The sequence below is a fragment of the Dermacentor silvarum genome, chromosome 6, assembly GCF_013339745.2.
Source record: "Dermacentor silvarum isolate Dsil-2018 chromosome 6, BIME_Dsil_1.4, whole genome shotgun sequence".
NCBI classification, from domain to species: Eukaryota; Metazoa; Arthropoda; class Arachnida; order Ixodida; family Ixodidae; genus Dermacentor; species Dermacentor silvarum.
This window is the reverse complement of record NC_051159.1, coordinates 151,229,609-151,248,609: the sequence shown is the minus strand read 5'-3', so window position 1 is coordinate 151,248,609 and position 19,001 is coordinate 151,229,609. Positions and strand designations below refer to the sequence as shown.

The following is a 19,001-nucleotide window of genomic DNA, read 5'->3' as shown; positions in this document are numbered from 1 at the left end:
CCACTCATCGCCCTGTTTCAAAGGGGACGCTCATAGCATCCATCCATCCAGCCATCGCCCGCTTGAAACTTTGAAGTCCTCAGCCATGCAGTTACTGGGAAATCAAATTCAAAATTTGTGCCAATTGGAAGCTTCAGCCGGTACACATGATCAGCGCCCACTTTTGTCGCTATTTGCACAACGTACTCTTCACTGCTACCTGTCCATGCATAGATTGGGTTGACATATGCAACGGATGCTAAAGACATCGCAGCTACGTCGGCATCTCAGGGCAATGAAACTTTCTGGGTTTTTCGGAGCGGACGCTCGGCGAACATTCATGCAGTCCGTTTACACGAGGTAGTCTTGTCTCCCGGGTTTGTTCAATCCCTAGATGCTTGAAAGATCGGCGCACTTTTCGGACGATCTGGAACATAGACTACTCTCTCGAGTGATTGTTGGGTCACGGGTCCGTCGGTCTGGGTTCCGGTGGTCCCGCGTCACTAGACCTGGTCTCGGCGTTTTCACTGGTCCGCGCAGGAGTGCTCGTGCTGGGTTTTTTTACCTCCTCGTCTGGCGAGGATGCCATCTGTTCACGGATCCAGTCGAGGAAGTACGGCACCTCGGTGTAGACTCCGGGTTTTCCGGCGCGGGCGCACCCTTCACCCCAGGACACGACGCCGACGAGCACGGCCCGGCCGTCAACAGTACTGCACTGCGGGTCCTCCCGAGTCTCCCTGCATAGACCATGAAAGCGTTGCTAAGAGTAGGCAGAGTCTCCTGCCGCGAATATCGTAACTGGTTCAAACAAGGCGCGCACGCAAAATATTTTGCGACAGACAAGACGCCATCAGCAGCAGGTGCTCCCAGATTGGGTCCCTCTAAGTGATGGGCCAAGGTCAGTGGTTCTCAGCTTCTCTGTAATGTGTCGAGAACTGATGTATCCTTTCAGTTACAGTGTTCACATTTGTCGACGCGGCTTCTTTTTGCCAATTATGTCCCGTAGTGTCAAGGGAGAAACGCGCGGAAACTGAGATGCATGTGAATTGATCCCTCTGCTTACCCAGTGTTACTTCAGTACACTTCAGACTGCAGAGCCTTGCGGCACATAACTTTTCAAAAGGTAATACCATGCTTGACAGTATGTTCGACGTGCCGCGTTCCGTCAGCAATGGTGAACAGTATTTTTTCTTTCCTCGTTACGACTGTAGCCAGTAATTACCTTATACATGTGGTCACGACCGGTGATTCAATTTTTTTTTATGAAGTGCCACATTACTGACTGTATACCACGCCGACATTTACCTACTCTGTAACTACGAGGACTTATTAGAAAATACAGAAAGGATCTTCCTACCATCTTTACTTTCTTCCAAGGCAGCACCTTGAGTTAAAATCATGTGACTGACACATTTATTCACAAATCATCAAAATGTATGACTGGTGTGGTATTCTTAGTCACATATGTCGATAGCCAAACATAAGCAGCCCAGAGATGTGCACATACAATATGCTGCGTTGTGGCATGTTGTATTTTTGCGTAGCTCTTGTAACTCTTTGGTAATCTACCAATAAGGCCAATTGGAGTCGATATTTACGTTGCTGGAGACTGTTTAATATGTATACGTCTGATTACGTACGCTATATGTATGCGCATGGCAGGTTGTATTTTCGTAATGGCATTCGACTTATTTTTCCAAATGGAACAGCACCATCACGCTGTTGCACACAATATATATATATTTGCCTAGCGAGCACTCGGCGTTTCGGCTATGGAAGCTACCTGCAAACTGCGCTATGGAGAAGATAGGTTCTTAGAAAGTTCTAAAAGTATTCATCCCGCCGCATTCTCGATAGTAGCCCTAAGCTAACACATGTACCAAAATTAATCAGCTTCGTAAACACACCTGGCAAGAGTCCTTCCCGCCACGCCTCTCACCGGCGCAGAACATGCTGTCGTAGTGGATGTTGCCGCCGAAGATGAGCGACAAGAAGGAGAAGTAGCGGTAGTAGCATGTGCCGTCACTGACCGTGGGCACGGACACAGCTTGCAGCACGTCCGACGCGTAGCCACCTGCAACGTTCCAATTATTCTCCCACCATGAATGAATACGTCGTTGAACGAAGCACGAGAACGGCCCGCTAGTCTTTAGGACAGCTCTCTCCGAAATCCACACATGGAGAACATTTCTTTGAGCATGGAATAAAAAATTCACCACATTTCTCCTTTTCACCTTTACGCTGTTTCGAGTATCCCCAGATGCTAGAAACAACAAGAGGATGGCACCGTAACCTGTCCTAAGATTTTTAATTAGAAACGTTTCTGTTTCCGCGCAAGCGTATTTTCCAGCGAAGCTGTCTGTGGCTAGGATCCCGGTATTTCTTCGAGGCGTAACGTCGACAGAAAACTATCATCAATGGATCATACCCCCAAATGCAAAAGCGAACAGTGCATACATTCTTTGGAATCGCGCATAAAACATACAGAACAGCATACGCTTAAATAAAGAACAAGCTCAAAACAAGCACCCGAACCACATCATTATATGGCGCGCCTGCATGTAATGTGAAGCACGTAGCGCCCCCCGCATATGTTGCCGGTAAAGAATACTGCTGCGTATGCTGCCGCGGCAACGGCAGCTTGCGACGGGGGGAGAGATGTCCCTAGCCTTTCGTATATAAAGTAACCAGTCTATCAACTGATTTCAATGTGGTTGCAGTACCCATATGGGCCGTGTCGTGGTGTCAAAATTACCATTACTCCCGTTACTACCATTACTCTATAATAGTATTACCACCATTGCTCTAAAATGGGGGCGAAATGCGAAAACACCCGTGTACTTAGATTTAGGGGCACGTTAAAGAACCCCAAGTGGTCCAAATTTCCGGAGTCCCCCACTACGGCGTGCCTCATAATCAGATCGTGGTTTTGGCACGTAAAACCCCATAACTCAATTCAATTCATTTCTCTAAAGCCATATCACCCTCAGTATTTGTATATTGGTGGTTTTCAACCGCTTCGTTGGACATCCACTTTCGCAGGGCCGGGATGGCGAGTTAATTTTTTTATTTTTTCCCACCATCTTTCAGGGTCGCAAACTGGAAACTTACATCCAATTCCCTTCCTTCCTTATATATATATATATATATATATATATATATATATATATATATATATATATATATATCACTCTGAGCATGAAACATCTAACATGAAACATCATGAAACATTGCTGGAGCGCCGTCGCCACAATCTTTCTCCCTCTCTCCTAGCCGTCTCCATCCCTGTCCACGCGCCGTGTCCCCGATACGGTCATAAGCCGCGCAGGGTACCCCCTCACCTCCTGGGAACGGGATGGATACGGGGGCTTGAGGTGAACAGCTTCGTTGTAAAAACTTAATCGAGGTACGTTTGTGCGTACGTGGGTCAGCCTTTACTCATTCACTGAAATTGAAAGTTGTTCATCTAATAACAGATTACCGCAATCTCCCCTATGGGCCTTAGTACAACGTAGGACCTCAGTCTAGGAGCGGCCCTGCCGTCCATTTGGCGCAGTCGAGAAGGGACGTCGAGTGGACCTGTGATTGTGAATGCGTTCGTGTGCCATTCGTTGTTCACACGAGTCTGTGCGATGTGACACCGATAGCATGCTTCGCCTTGTATATTTAACTCTTTAGGTTCCTGTAGCAATGATTTCGGTCATATATTTTGTTTCTGAAAGGGTTTCACCTTCTCTCGTTGTACCCCAACCAGCGATGACGATGTCGCCCTTGATGTTGTACCCTTTTGGAGGAAGGCATACGGTGCCGATGTAGCCCTCTGAGCCCTCAATGTCGACGGGCGATTCAAGCTGCAGGAGACCGATGTCATTCCGAAACGTCCGAAGACGAAATCCTTTGTGGGCGAATCTTTTGAGTCCCTGAAACGACACCCCATGAAGTGTCTGAAGAGGGCAAAAAAGTATATGTGGTGCTATAAACCACTTTTTGTTTCATAAGCCTATTTAATAAGCATATTCAGACTTTCGAAACACTTTGCGGAGTGCTGACAGTTTCCATTCCCTCCTCTGCATAGCTCATGTTTCATGACGGGGACGAAAAAAATGACCCAGATATCGCTTACCTGTCTCACTTGCTTCTGGGCATTGTCGAGGCTGAGCTTGTGAACGCCCGCATCGATACTATAGTCGCCAGCATCCCTACTGAAGAAAAAAAAGAGAAGGCCATTGTCAGCACAAAAGTTTGACTCTTTACTCTCAAATGCTTAGTCCACTGTGGCTGCCAAATTTGATAATTTGCTTTCATCGCGTTTTCATTTCGCTGTCAAAATGATTCTAGTGTTTTCCCATAAGAATTTCTTGCACGTGCTAGCTTTGTCGTCTTCCGGCCTAGACATGCACTTAAGCCCGTATTTCTTGAATCATGGTGATAAAGATGTATTGCAATTGTAGGGGGACTCATCGGCTTACTAGACGTAAGCCGGCGTAGTGCGGCAGCGAAAACAAGAGATGTCGAAAGGCCGGCTAACGAAGAATGCTCTCCGCACGATTACGTTATGCGGAGGATGGCCAATACCGCAGCAAAGGCGTACAGCGCTCGGAGGCCACTGTCGGCCTCCTTGGTAAACAAATTCACTCTTCGAAGCCGGCCACTTGGCCCCGGTGCTTTCGTCGGAAAGCGGCGTTCTTGGAGGCACTCGCACGTTAGGTGCCTGATTGTTGAGGTGGCTGCCGTGTTGCACGCTGCGGTAGCTTCTCCGCCGAGTTATTTTAGATGCGAAGCAGCTTATGGTCGGGGCCACGGTGTAAGAAGATAAGTGTTCCGACGGCGCGCCCGCGCTGGGGCGAGAGAGCGGCCACTTCGTGTGACCGGAAGTGAGCGCCGCCGCTAGGGGCAGCACGTGTTCAGGAGGCCTTGGAGAAGCGGCACAACAGTGGATAATTTACGACCTCCGTCAGCATTTAAACACCTATACCCAAAGATATGCAATTTTTCGTTATTTAGACGACAAATCCTGAGCAGGTAGAAAGTTTCAGCCAAAATACCGTCATTTCAAACACGAGAGAGACGCGTCGTCTGCTCGAGCAGACGGCGCGCTGCGCTTACCGCTGCTCGCCGCGTCGGAGTCAATCGGAATGTCGGCAGGGACGTTGCTCCAACCAAGTAGAGTCGTTTTAAGCAGGCGAACGACATATATTCATCGAAATAAAGCACTTCTGCCGCGCTTGCCCATAAAAGCGCCAGAAAAGCGAGCGAAACAGTGGCCCCCAGAACAGGTGCTGCCCCTTGCGGCAGCGGCGTGCGTAGAGTCACACTAAGGGGCCGCGCCTCGCGCCGCCGTCGGATCACCTTCCTTTTTTACACCGTGGTCGGGGCTATGCCCTCCCTCCCTTCGCCGTGCGGCGTCCACTTCCGGTTCCGCTTTTGGTTCCGGAAGCCAGCTTCCGGCTTCCAGAGAACGCTTCCGGCGTTTTGCCCGAATCATCCCCCGGTGCTTCGCCCACTCATCATCATTCACTTCGTCCTCTCATTCTCCTCATCTCCTCTCCTCTCGGCATTCCTCCTTCCTCTCCTCTCCTCTCCAGATTGCGCAACGAATGGCAACACCTGCGGCTCCGCGCGCGATAATGCGAAGCAGCTTAGGTTAGAGGCGCGACGGTAGGCGCCCCAGAGGCACCGGCAACAGTCACGTTCGGTGCGAACGCGGGAAAAACGCCGACGGCGTCGACAACAGTTCTGCGCGTTGCTGGTGCTGCTGCATGTCCAAGTTTATACAGCTGATAAAACTACCTTGAGTCGACCCCATGGCTGCTTCGCATACTACTCAGGGTTCCCCTACGGGAAGATGGTGTAATTTTTGGAATAATAATGGCACTACAAGGGTTGTATTGTATCGGTACCACTCCCTATAGGAGCGGACGTGCCTTTTCAGCGAAAAAGAAAAAAAAAAAGAAATTGAGAGCACTAGGCTATTTCTTCTGCTGTCCGAGCCGGTTGCCCGACACGCAAGGCCATGAAAAAAATCATTGGTACAATTAATCTTTCATTAGTTATTTGCATAGCTATTTGTTACACGTGTTAGCGCTACTGTGAGAGAAAGCACTTCCTGTCTTGAAATTTAGCTGCGTATTGCTTCCAACCTCTCCACGACGTTCCCCCTTCTCATTTATCTAGTTATGCTCAAAATTCAAGATGTGCTCAGTGGCGCTTGGTTTACGGGCCTGCGTGGAAACGGCTGCTATATTACGCGAGTGGAAGGAAAACATGAGTGCTCACTTTCTTAGGCAGTGCGCCGCTGTCAGCACCCAGCGAGGAGCTATGAGAACTCCACCGCACAGATGCCGCCTACCCAACCGGAGAGAAACCTGCGGCAACAAAAAGCAGGTGAGATGTGGTGCTGCCATATATGGAGTGGGAAGGTAGAAAAATATAAAAATTCAATAGAAATTTTGCATTAATGCTTTAACAGGGCACCATGTATGTCTTGGGAGATGGGCTAAATGTGGTGTCATATTTTGTTTCAGTAAGCAACGCTTTCAAACGCTGTAGAAAGTTAGAAAGTGGCGGTAAAGAAATCTTGGTACGCTGGTACGAGCTTCTAACATCATAACTTCGTTCTTTGTTTAAACGACGAAATGAACGCCATGAGGGAGATTTTGCTCGACAGGTTGCGTTTGCACAGCGTCTTCCGCCGGAAAGCCTTTTAAACAACACTTCTTTTTCTCCCCGATGTACAATTGTTGTTGTTGTTTCAAAAGAGAGTGTGACAATTGATAGGTGATGTTTAGTTGCAATCTACGCGTTCAGTCTACGTTTATATGCCAATTTTCCAGCCGATATAGTATATGTGTCTGTAAGGAAGGTATATACCTGAAGAAACCTTCAAGTTCTTAGATGTTACCAATCAGATTTGCATTTCCTGTCGTACGGGAAAGAGATAGTTCAATTGAAATCTATTATCTTCTTCTTAAAAAATGTGTTACTAAAGCCACAGAGCTCACTTTTTCGCTGATACACTTGTTCTTGGCCACACTCCCTGGTGGACCCACCAGTCATGTTGAGATATAATCATTCGTTCGATATATCCAATATTTTTGCTCAGCTAATACACTAGTGGGTGTTAGCCGAGAGGATCGAAGAGCAGCGACGTCTGCGTGCTTCGCTTTGCCACTGGAGACGGTAGCCGTGGTGCGTTACGCGTCCTTGATGGCCCCTCCCAGTAACTATGTAACGATTCTGAGAACTCATTGACCGAGAACGTACCTGCCACGGGAATTCCTTGTAGAGCGCTTCCCGTCCTCCAACGATTCTTTCTGAGGCTGTTTGCAGTAAGTGGAGGTTAGAGTGGCTGACGCCGCATTCTTCGCCCCCTTGACAGAAAAGCAAACATACGCGAAAATCATACGTCACCATATGTACCCTTCGATTGATTGATTGATTGATTGATTGATTAATTGATTGATTGATTGATTGATTGATTGATTGATTGATTGATTGATTGGTAACTTTCATTCACCGATGGTCTACTGTCGACATAATTTTCCTTGTACAAATCCTGTGATTTACCACAATATCTAACACGTACGAGTTATTCAAGTCGACATACGTATCAAACTTAAGTAGGTTAGCTCAAAATACACGCGGCAAAAGCGCGGAATTATTCAGCACTCCGGAGAAATAACTGGTTCCAGTGCCATCAGAAGGCAACTAAACGTTCCTGCGTGTCGCTTAACACTTTCTATTATTGTGTTTTCGAGAGCTACAGATTTCACGCGCGATCGTATCTAGGAAAAATTGACAAATGGCACCGCGTAGCCGAGCAGTAATATACAATATGCAGTTGTCACTAATCTGTCAATAGCCAGGTTTAAGGACAAATGGTAATTGGTCACCCTTTAGCTACTGTAATACGTTATTTTTGTTAATGGCGCGAATGATTGCTATGAACATGGTCAAAATTCGAGTAGTATACCGAACCAGCAGTGTTTCTCCAGTTATACCAATAACTGGAGAAGCTAAACTAAGTCTCCAGCCTTATATATAGATGACAATATTTGCTTTTTTTTTCTCACCTGCCAAATAAAACAGAAGCACGAACGTCGACACCACTAGTATCTTGTCACAAGAAAGCGCCATGTCACATCAATGGGTGCTGCTGCTGTTCTGGTAGGCGGCATCCGGCGAAGAGGTAAAGTACCCTGGGCCAATCCCTTAAATAAGCGACCGTCTGTCTCAATAAGGTCGCATGAATAAACGATCCCGGGCCACTGTTACGGGCGCACGTCGTACCACTACAAAACAAGCTGACGGCGAGAGATGCACCCGTACACACTCCCGCATCTGGAACACGCCGTTACTTAATACCCCAGCGCGCAGTCTTCGCAACCTTGAGCCGATTTCTGTCACAGGAAGACCCCGGCCGTTGCACGCCATGTTTTGTTGCTGTTTACCGCGACGTCGCAACCGGCGACAGGAATCAATGTGACTTTCTGGAAACACTATGCGCCCGCTATACGGTGCATGGTATAGATGCATGGTATCCATAGATGTGGCCGAGAATATTTATAAGCCTCGCAACGTTCGAGTTTGCTCGTTTGTGAGTGCCGTTTTGGGACGCGGTCGTCTTTCGGCAGCATATCACGTGATACATTTAGGGCCGCTTTGCCGTAAACAACCTGCTTCAAGATCATTCCAGCTTACACAATTGGAGCTTGAGGATGGGCGAAGGATTAGCGAGACTTTTCCCGTGGCTTTAAACAGGGTGGCGTATTCTTATAAATGATCCCGAGCTTCATTTTCATTGCGTATCATGACGTGGTTTTCGAAGTGAAATTCTCAGTACGCCCTCATAAAGTCTAAGAAAATTAGGCGGTACGTCGACAAGCGGGGGTAGAATTAAAGCTACATGATGTTTGGGATAAAGCGTTCTAAATTACCTAAATATTGGGAATATTAGTTAATTAGACGATATTCGCCGGATTTCTTCTACTACGGGGTTATACATTTGAATATCACTAAAGTTACTGATTAGAGATATAATTATTAAATTTACACTAACATTTTTTTAGCCGGAGGAGTCAGAAGATTGATCCTTAATGAGAGACGTGAAGCCCAACATCTCATGCAGGAGTACACTGTAAAAAATGTTTACACCCTTTGGGTGACATCTTGTCCCCAAACAATAATCGTCATCTGCCTTGCTTGCGTTTCCTTTCTTGAAAACTCAGCGCTCGCTACTTTCCCGCCGAGAATGCTGTGTCACGCTGATAATGTGCAAGCCTTTCGGACTAGGCAGTACCGGGCTCGCAGCGTTAAAGAAAGGAAATGCGGAGAAGACAGATGACGATTATCGTTTGGGGACAAGATACGACCCACAAGGTGTAGACTTTGTTTAGAGTGTAGATAACCGGATCTAGATAGGCAGAAATCTGACGCTGGTAATTTCTGCTGCGCATTGAATTTCGGTCATTTTCACCCAGGAAACCCGAAACTGAACAGCCAGAAAGCGCAAATGTCACGCCGACGTTCATGAGCGACGCGACTACGCCTCACCGTCGGGCGAGCATGCGGCTTGATATTGCCGAGCATGATCGCGGCTTGATAAGGGCGCTCGCTTCGTACTCGGCCATAGAGAAAGAAGCAGCTCACTGCGGAAGCAACGCGTCCGCGCAGAAGGCACTTGCTTAGCTGCCGCCGACATGATGCTCATTCTGAAATAGTCGCGACTGCTCTTGGAGCCTTCTTTCACGTCTTCAACGAAGGAACGTCACGTTCTGTCCCACGAGAACGGTAAGCTGAATATGGAAAACCTCACCACACCTCTGCCCTTACAGGTCCTGCACGATTACCGCAACATGCGCGTACACATGATCAGAGCTTGCCGCGCAACTTTAATTGTAGCCCGGAGTTCGACTGAAAACCGTCGGGTGCAGTTAAAATCATTGTTAGGAAAGAAGCGGGTCACTTATCACATAGTCAAAACAAGGTAACGTTTCGAAATCCGTCTACGGATCTCTTGTTCACAATGGAAAGCCAGCTACGCAGAATGTTCTTAAGTAGTCTTTAACACACGACGCAAACTTCGTGACTACGTGATTCAGGGTGCCGGTTAGCTGTGTATTGTGTTACTTGTTGTTTGCATAAATTAAGATTGAATGTTGAGTCAAGTTTATCCCGTGACCCGTCGTCTGGGCATGCTCTGCTAGGGCATTTGTCAATGCGTGACCTTTGGAGACATAAATTCTTGGGCTGCCTTGAGACACCTGCAGAAATTTCCGCTGTCACCAGTATACGCCGATTCGCAGTCGCCGTACTGAATCTTGAAGACTGCACGCCAGGAGAACTTGTCCGAGGGAGCGGATCGTTCACATTCGTGACGCTATATTTAAGTTCACTTGCCGGCACATGCACACTCTGTAAGCCACGCTTCGTAAAAAACACGAGCTCTGGCTTGAGCTCACAGCTCGCTCGCACCTTAAATTGTAATGCGCACGTTGCGCACTTGAGATGGCAAGTGGCCATGTATGCGGGATGGTAAATGTTACTGCGGTTGCTTATTTGCACGTTTATCTTGATAAACGCTACGACGCTTCTCGAACATCGGCGGATGTGACGTGGTGCATAGTGGTTTTCTGGTGCCACGTGTGCAACTTTGTGCTGCTACCATTTCAACGACGCTGGCATGATGACAATGACTTGCTTACGAGTTCAAGCTATTCCTTTCAAAGTGATCATGAGGTTAGCGCTGACGACATTTTTAACGAAACGAAGTTATAATTAGCCTTAGTGGGCGATGTTGCAGTAATAGCTGCCCTTATTCAGTTCAACGCAGCCTCCAAAATCTGATGCCTGTTGGACATAGATACCTCGTAGTGAGCATCTTCAAATTTAGGTTTAATATGACTGGCCTAGCAGGGCCGTACACATGACCGTGTTTAAGATTTGGCCACGTAAATATCGGCGTAGGCTTTATGCTGTCAAAGTATTTCCTATTTCTCTAAGCACTTTAGGTATATTTATCTATAGTATCGATACTAACTTATGGGGAAGAAATTGTACATACCCAAAAACCTTGAGAATGAGCTAAAGAACGCGCCGCGAGATATGGAACGAAAAATGACAAGCGTTACATAAGCGCGAAGGCAGCGGTTTGGATTAGAGAGCGAAGGGGGTAGTCGATATTCAAGTTGACATCAAGAGGAACAAATGCAGTTGGACAGGGCATGTAACGCGTAAGGCAGGTAATTGTTAGTCTATTATGGTTACATAATGGGTGCCAAAGGCATCGGAACGCAGTTCAACTGACACAAGACGGACGTAAGTGGAGATTATTATTATTATTATTATTATTATTATTATTATTATTATTATTATTATTATTATTATTATTATTATTATTATTATTATTATTAAGTCAAGGAATTTCCACGACTTCTGAATAATTGTTAACTCTAGTGAGTATCTAGAGCTCGTGCTTCAAACATATCTAAAAATAATGCAAGTACATTGCAATTAATTTTATGACGCGTGATGTGCATGCTATCCATTCACGACTTCCAGGCGCCGATGGCGAACGCCCCGTGAGATGCTCCATTGATGATTCCGAAACGACGGGGTACGTTTTCTTGGGCGTCTAGGAAGTGCGATCGCTTTTCTCGGCAGTGGAGCGACAAAAAAGCCCTTTCCCGTCGCAACACAACCAGATGGAATGGCTGTCACGTGCCAGTTCACCATTTTGCCAATCCCATGATTGCTTTTTGGCGAGGAATCTCTGGATATGGGCTATACTCATTGATAACGGCGGTAAAGCGGGTTTCACACGACGCGTGACGGATTGCCGGCTCATGCCTGCGGATAGGCATGACGTAGCTCAGTGCCGACGGGTCAAGCGACACACAAAAACGCCGCAGACGAGCTGCTAGCGGCGCGATTTGTTGCAGCTCAGCCACATTGTGGTCGTCTGCAGACTTAATCGATGATCCGTCCTGTTGGGCGAATCAAGCTTAAGGTGGTGGTCCCACTCCGGCGGCACGAGCCCCCCGTTTTCAGTACTTTTGGACTAACCATGGCGGCTCTTCTACTTAGGATATAAAGTTGTGGTATATACCATAAAATGCTTAATTCTTGTAGATTCCAACTATATATAATATAAGGAAATTTATTAATGAGATTTAGAAATAAATGTTCAAGAACAAACATGAGATACATGATTTTTGCGAACTGTGTCTCAGTTGTGATCATATTTAGAATAAACTACTGCACTTACTGCATTGCGGCTTGCTCTGTAGCTCTAGGACATATTTATCTAGTTCCTATACGTAGAAAAATAATTTTGAATTTTTACTTTTTGGGTAATTTGCTTTTGAAAATGGCCAAATATTGCAATCTTCTGTTGTAAACAGCCCGGCAACTACATGCTGAAGGAAGCTAAATTTTGGATAAAGTATAGTTCAAGGAATTTACATTTCGGAAGCAAAATTTCATTCATGTAACTTTATTAGTTTTAAACCGCAGCTTTGTAGCTTTAGTACCTTCCCGTAAAAATGGGCAAAAATAAAACCAGAGTTCCAAATATTGCTTAATTTCGGCCGCATTATTAGGGAAACTAATAAAGTTACATGAATGAAATTTTGCGCCCTAAATGTAAATTCCTTGAACTCTACTTTACCCAAATTTAGCTTCCTTGAGCATGTAGTTGTCGGGCTGTTTACAACAGAAGATTGCGATATTTGGCAATTTTCAAAAGCAAATTATCCAAAAAGTAAAAATTCAAAATTATTTTGCTACGTCTACGAACTAGATAAAAATGTCCTAAAGTTACAGAGCAAGCCGCAATGCAGTAAGTGCGGTAGTTTCTTCTAAATATGGTCACAACTGAGACACAGTTCGCAAAAACCATGTATCTCATGCTTGTTCTTGAACATTTATTTCTAAATCACATCAATAAATTTCTTTATATTATATATCGTTGGAATCTACAAGAATTAAGCTTTTTATGGTATATTCTACAACTTTATATCCTAAGTAGAAGAGCCGCCACGATTGCTCCAAAAGTACTGAAAACGGGGAGGCTCGTGCCGCCGGAGTGGGACCGCCACCTTAATATGTGCTCACGGAATTTTGTCGAGACTACTTGAATCTTGCCCCCAGGGTCGGTATTTTGTAGCGATGCCTTTCCGGTAATAATGCCTTTTCGCGCTTATCGCGCTTTGTCAGTGGTCAGAGCGACAGTCCGCTCGCGTTATCAACGGGATCAGCCGACCGTGAGCGGTGGATGATAAAACTAGTATAGAATAAGTCATAAGGCATCGCTACAAAATCGCGGCCCAGGTGCGTTTATTTATTCTCTGCCATCGGCCTTTTGCGACAAACACTGGATGGCCCAAACCCACTTTCTGCGTTAGTATAGGCTTTATTTCGGTTGCACAATTGTCCACTTCTCATAACTGCTGGTTGAATAGCTCTTAGTTACTTCCTTTAAACCAGAGTTACGAGCACACACGGACCCTGCTTGTCTGTCATTTGTTTTGCGCTGTAATAGTTACTGGCTTTTATGTAATCAGTCAATGTGATAGGCATGCTTATTTTTACCCCACTTACCGCATTGGTCTGCGCCGACATGCCAAAGTGAGAGCCCATAGTTTTTTGGCAAGTGGTGCGTTATTATTCGCGTGGTCGGAAGGTTCTGCATTTGTTGGAGCTCAAGTTTTCTCTCTCTCTCTCTCTCTCTCTCTCTCTGGAGTAATGTCAGTCACGGCAGTTATCTCAGTCATATCGCAGAGCTGTAGGTGTTCACATTGACAAATTTTGTATCTTCCTTTCCGCTAATGTTTTTAAACCATAGATCGAAAAGATTATTAAAAAGTGCAAATATCCAACCTGGCAGTTACTCTGGTTAACTTCTCTGCCTTTCACATATTTTTTCTCTCTGTCTCTCACTGTCGGTTTTTGGCTTTCAACCAAGCACATTCAATGTCACGACAGGTCTACGGACTAGTTTCCATAGAAAAGAGAGAAAGGCAGAGAGCTTAAACAGGTAGTTCTGGTTGGCTACCCTGGAAAGTGATATAAAGATAAAATATGACAAAGTGTGTGCCTAATCCAGCTTCAGCAGAAGAATATTTATTGCGCTTATGTGGCGATAAGCCAACCTAAGAAACACGTGATGTTTAAAGAAAACTGGTGGCAAGAACAACTACCGATCATTGGCTAGTTCATTTACTCGTAAGTTGCCACTAGTTGCCACCGACTGCCACCAGCCTTAAAAAAATTATTACGAACAGTGACTATTATTATTATTATTATTATTATTATTATTAGTAGTAGTAGTAGTAGTAGTAGTAGTAGTAGTAGTAGTAGTAGTAGTAGTAGTAGTAGTAGTAGTAGTAGTATAGTTGCTGTTGTTGTTGATGATGTTGTTTACGTAGTAGTAATTGTTAAACGGTAATAACAATGTAAATGCAGTATCTCGATGTCTTGAAAAGCTGATGAGGATACCGACCCAAAATGATTAAAATAGCAATTAGGCATGACTGTGATTTTTTTTCTCGGGATGCTCCTGTGATTAGCTGCAGAGCAAGAGTATTGGCAGGTGACATGTCGTGCACCGGCAAGCTCATGCCGACTGCCCTTTTTTTTTGCCCGTCAAGTGTACATATTAGTCGCAATTACAGCCACGAAAGGCCAGATTGTAAAGGTACACGAAGGACACTGCAATAAATCAGCACTTGTTTTCCGACCAGTCACGGTAAAGCAAAGAGACAACAGCCAAACTGCCGGCCTGGCTCAGCCTACTGGTATATCAGGAGTGTTATTTGTATAAATAACATTATTATTATTCTGTGGACCTTTACTTGTTTACATAAGTACTTAGAATTACGAATTCTGCCTTTAAGATGGGATTCTGCCTTTAAGTGCTATATTTTCACCACTGAGGACTGATATAAAGCTTCTCTATTTACCATCCTCACAATAAGCAAGCGTTCCGTGACACTGACCGCCTTCGTGCGCAGAACATTATTTTTTTCTTGCAACGTCGTCAAACCGAGCAGGTTTCCGAACCATTCTATCGTGACATTTACAAAGCAGCGCAGTGCGTACTGAAAGTCAGGAAAGGAAAAGAAAGGTGACAAAGAGATGGCCGTCTCTTTATTTCTTTACTTCTCGTAGCGAGCAGTCGGAAGGAACGTAGGCCTCGAGAAATAATACGAGCACAAATGCAAATGCAAACGATGCCGACCCACGTCTTGATGGAACGGCAGTTCTTCCGTAACTGCTGACCGCATGGACACGCACGTGCAAGTCAGTTGGCGTGTGAGCTATACTTGCGTGCGAAACGCCTGTGCAACTACTACTTGAAACATGAGCGACGGCACATGAACACTGACAAATAACCGCGTCATGGCACAAATGTTTTTTATTAAAACGTTTACAGCTCTGCCAGCAGAACACTACAGACTCCTCGTGATCTCACTCTGCCCGCATAAATTTCATTGCTGCTTCTTTTTCAGCCATATGACATGCGGGCTTTACGGCCACAATCGGTTGTCAATTGTCAATACATAGCAAAGACAGGCAGGATCAAACAAACAAAGGAGCAAACAAAACATCCAATGCACAGCAAAGTTAGGCCGGCTCAGACAAACGCACATACAAGCGAGACATAATACAAAGTAAAATTCAAATAAAAGGTGGAACGCGCTAACATATTATTCACATAAACTTCAAAGTATCCCATTGTAGGTCACAACAAAGAGAATTTGCACACCAAATAATGTCAATTAAGAATGAAGAGCAGTCGCCTATGTTTCACTCGTATTTCAAGGAAGCACAGTCAATGCAATATACCATACAAGGTTACACCAAAGTTTGCGACAAGGTCAAGTTCAAGGAATACTTCGCAGAAACATTGAACTGCAACACCAGTGATACTTCCGCAGAACCTAAATCATGCATGACATAATATGTCACTGTTGTAATTATCCGCATTTCTTGACACTGCCAAAAATTCAAAAAAAAATATTTTAAGGCGCTAACTCTCGCTTTCGCAGTTCAATTGGTGAATATGGCTCCAATATTTTTACCAGTTAGGGTGGCCTTTTGTCCAGAGCGTGCAATTTATATCCAGTTTTTTTTTTTCGATGTGGATCATATGATTACTGCAGTGCAAGAAGATGTGCTCGATATAGTCTTCTTATTGGGAGGGTGTGTTTCCATTCGCGTAGTTTAATGGCTGTTTTGCGTAGACGTTAAATTACTATTAGGTGTTAAATTTACTGACACTGCATAAGTGACAAACGGTGGCTTAGGCGAAAAATAAAGATAATTAGTGCCAGGAAATGACTGTGTTTCTTATATTACATGGGTGGCATTAGTTCACAATAGGCAACGGCGACTAACGTGTAATAGAATAAAGTAGAGCAAAAAAATTATTACGACATGAAAGCGCTATTTCTTTGGTTTTCAGTGCAACATTGCCTGAAGCACTCGGGACAGCTTACAGATCGCAGTAAACAGAAACGCAGATAACCAAATTAGGAACGCTGCGAATTAGCTTGCATTCATATTGTCCGAACAAAATTGAACACGCTGACAAAGAAACGAAATAGACGGAACTAGCGCTGGACAACGGCTGATCGAATTTGATTACACTGTTAGAAGCGCACAATTATACAGAAGCGCATACAAAAAAATCTAGGGTTTTACGTGCCAAAACCACGATCTGATTACGAGGCACGTGGTAGCGGTTAACTCCAGGTTAATTTTGACCATTTTGGGTTCTAACATGCACCGAATACACTCTACACGGGCGTTATCGCATTGCGACCATCGGAATGCGCCTGCCGCGGCAGGAATGAAACCCGCGTCTTTGGACTGGTCCCCTCTTTTTGGGGGAAATAAAGAATTCACCACCACCACCCGCGACCTTGTTTCAAACTGCGCAAGGTCACATTCATTGAGCTACCGCGGCGTGTACAAGCGAATACTGCGCGAGGAGAGAGTCCAGTCGACCACATTGGGTTTTGAAGCGCTCGCTAACATCAACAACCACGACGAATGTGTGAGCGCTACGTCAGTCGCATTGTCAGAAGAAGAGTTGCATTACTTTAACGATTGCTTTGCACGCATCCGTTGTAATATTTTCTGGTAGAAAATTGTTCAGGACGTCGACATATCAATTTAATATTGGCCACTTTGGGCGTTTTCACCCTCGTTTGTGCTCAATGTTTGCGCCTGCGCATGTATTTGTAACTGTGAACTAAAACTAAATTGACGTACAGTGCGCGGCCCCACTATTTCGTATCTGTGTGTGTTTCTCTCAATTTGGCGCAGCTAATATGAAAGCAAGTTGCAGCAACCAACTAGACCGCCTTTCCGCTTTTACAGGGGCGAGGTTTAAAAAATGTTGCTTATTAATAAATATCAGTGAGACGCGCGCACACTTCAGTTCAACTACACGTTGTGCTTAGTAGGCACGTAACCCACGCGGCTGCGCATTTTTTTTTATTGCTATTCATCGAAGTTCGGACAGCGAATAAAGGTGGATCAAGGCCGCACTGATCTCGCGACGGAGGCATTTCGTTCTTCAAGTGCTCTGTTGAATGCGTTGTTTGGGGATATTCTGAACTTCCTCTTAGAACATCGTCACTGGCGTATAGCTATCGTGTCTCTCTTTCGGACGAACGATTATAAAAGTTTGTTCATTTGTATCTTTAGTGTGCTTCGATCACAGATATGCTTCGTATTTTAATTGCAGTATTAACATTTATGAATTATCGGCAGTTGCATTTCAATCCACCCATCTGTCATCATATACAAAACAGCAAAGAACAAGAGATAAAGTTTTACACCATGTCGATGCAAATTCAAGTAGTTTACGTTTCTGATCATCCCTTTTCCTTTCAAGATTATTTCCAGAGCAAGATGCTTAACTGAATCGAACACATTATTACCTGTACGCGTAATGTAATGCCGCATTTACTCCGGCATTTACGTTAGAGGATATTTTTCCGAAACGCATATCAATTCTTATTTGCAATTATTTGGCGCTCGTGGTCTCCACCGCCAATGGATTGCTGCGACTGCATTACCAGTTGTGGAATTATTTCTTTCTCCTGGGGAACCTGGCAAGTGCCGCCACTGAACAGGTGGAGGAGGAGGAAAAAGTCAGGGAAAGACAGGCAGGTTTGGCAGTGTAAATACCGGCTGGCTACCCTGTGCCGGGAAAAAGGGGGTAAAGGGAATGGAAGGCGATAGAATGAGAGACGAGATAAAAGAAACGATAGAATAAAAAAAGAGGAAAAATGGGAACATAAGTGTGACACAGCGCGCTACAACCCTTGCAGTCCGTCACACGGTCCGTATGACTGCATGTCACGGAACAGGGTTTTCAATAGAATACTTCGTCACATACAAACTGGAATATTTAAGCGATTGCGCTTGTATATTGTAACGGGACAAGATAACACTGGGACAATAGCTGGAAGGAAGAGGAAGACGAGGGCATAAAGAAGGTGAGAATGATGCAGAACTCCAAGGCTCTACATCTACGACTCGCAAGTAAATCGTGATACCCGGCCAATCTCGTCTCTGGCTTTAGTTGGTGACATTGGTGGGATTCGAACCCACGCCTTTATCAGACTGATGAGTAGCTGGTTACAGCGGTTATTTAACAGCCATTCTTAATCAACTGCTCACCATCCTAATGCCCTCGCCTTCCTGTTTCTTCAGGCTTTTGTCCCAGCGCTGCTGCTTTGTTCCATAACAGTATGTAAACAGTGGCTCGCTGAGTCCAAATTACCTTCCATCTGATCAGCCTATGATCAGCGCTGATATTCTTTCGCATTTCGTAATGATTCTGTCCCACGTTTTCCTACAAAGCGTGTTTCAGGTGCAGAAGGGGCAGGACAGAACATCTTCCGGCTCTTCTCTTCTTCTTTTCCTTTTGTACTCGTGCGCGGCTTTCTATGAAACACTTAGCAGTCGCTACCTGCCGAACTTTTTTGAGTTGTCCCGTATCCAGT

General features: G+C 45.2%; 1 protein-coding gene across 1 annotated transcript in view; it reads left to right on the top strand.

Annotated features, from left to right (window-relative positions):
- The first annotated feature begins 9,721 nt into the window (after positions 1-9,721).
- Positions 9,722-19,001, top strand: part of LOC119456229 (isatin hydrolase) — a 343,203-nt gene continuing 333,923 nt past the window's right edge. The window contains exon 1 of the mRNA XM_049669614.1: positions 9,722-9,768. The gene's annotated coding sequence lies outside the window, so the exon portion shown is untranslated. The remainder of the gene's footprint in view (positions 9,769-19,001) is intronic.